Source organism: Tigriopus californicus, chromosome 3, assembly GCF_007210705.1.
Source record: "Tigriopus californicus strain San Diego chromosome 3, Tcal_SD_v2.1, whole genome shotgun sequence".
Lineage (NCBI taxonomy): Eukaryota > Metazoa > Arthropoda > Copepoda > Harpacticoida > Harpacticidae > Tigriopus > Tigriopus californicus.
In genome coordinates this window covers 448,722-449,900 of record NC_081442.1, presented here as the reverse complement: position 1 = coordinate 449,900, position 1,179 = coordinate 448,722, and positions in this window count along the sequence as shown.

Here is a 1,179-nt window from a genome sequence, read left to right as displayed (position 1 = left end):
ACACAAGAACATGATGATGATGATCATGGTGATGACGACGACGTCGACGTCGACGACGATGTGGATGCACGTCCCCCGTCTAGTGCTGTCTTTTTTCCCCGGCCTGTATTCTTTTCCATGTGGCCGGCAGCATTGTTGTTGAGTACTTCTTGTTGGTCCCTGGGAACACGGGGGAACCTTGGAGGCGTGGGTCGTGTTCTTGGCCAAGTGTGGATGGAACGAGCATTCTCACGAGAAAAGAAAGGTTTGAGAAGACAGAAGAGAGGAGACGAAAGAGAGCCCAGAGAAAGAGTAACGCTCGCTTGGGGTCCGCTGGCGGCCGTCACACAATGGACCAATGACAAGGGCTGCCTCGCCACAAAGACAAGACGAAGAACAAGCGATTGTTCCGACGACGCTCCTCCACACAACAGGAAGAACGGAGAACGATGGGGAAAAAGAATGGTGTGCACGGTTTGAGGAGCGAGTCGTCGCTCTCGCTCGCGCCATTGGAGAGCCAACCGCCAGCGACGAGGCAAACACCGTTAGAACACGAAACTCTTGGCTCTTAACTATGGGTCTCGCTCAATCGATGGAAAATGGGGTCAGGCCATGGAGAAAGGCAACGAACGAGAGCGTCTTGGAAAGAAAAAGACCCATTCACCGAGAGGGTTGGGCCTAAGAGAAGAAAGACATGACAAGCAAGCATCTAGACTCGACTGGACAGAGTGGTGTTACTCCTACAAGAGTGGAGAATAACAAGACAAGAAAAGAAAGCCACACTGCCTCACATTTGAACCCATAATTCGCTTTGATATCCATCCATACCTTGACACGAAAGTCACAAAAGTTCTCTTGTGTTTCGGTTGATTGCAGCTTTTTTTCCTTACAGTGGAAAAGATGCAAAGGCCGCTTCACATCTCCCGATGCACAAAAAATATTCTTACTGTCCGCAAAACAAGCAGCTTTAGATTAGTTTGAACAATCAACTTTTTTCTTCGAATTTGAAGCTATTCATTTCAGTTTTTGTATAGTCAATTTGTCTCTTGAAAAGTTCCTCACTTTCAATTCTCGGCAAATACCTCAACATTTTAGACTAGGTATTGCTGGTTTCATCAGTCAGGGTTTCATATATCGAAATATAGGATTGGAGGAGCCCCACAATATACACTCGATGCTCGAACGCGACACCTACATACA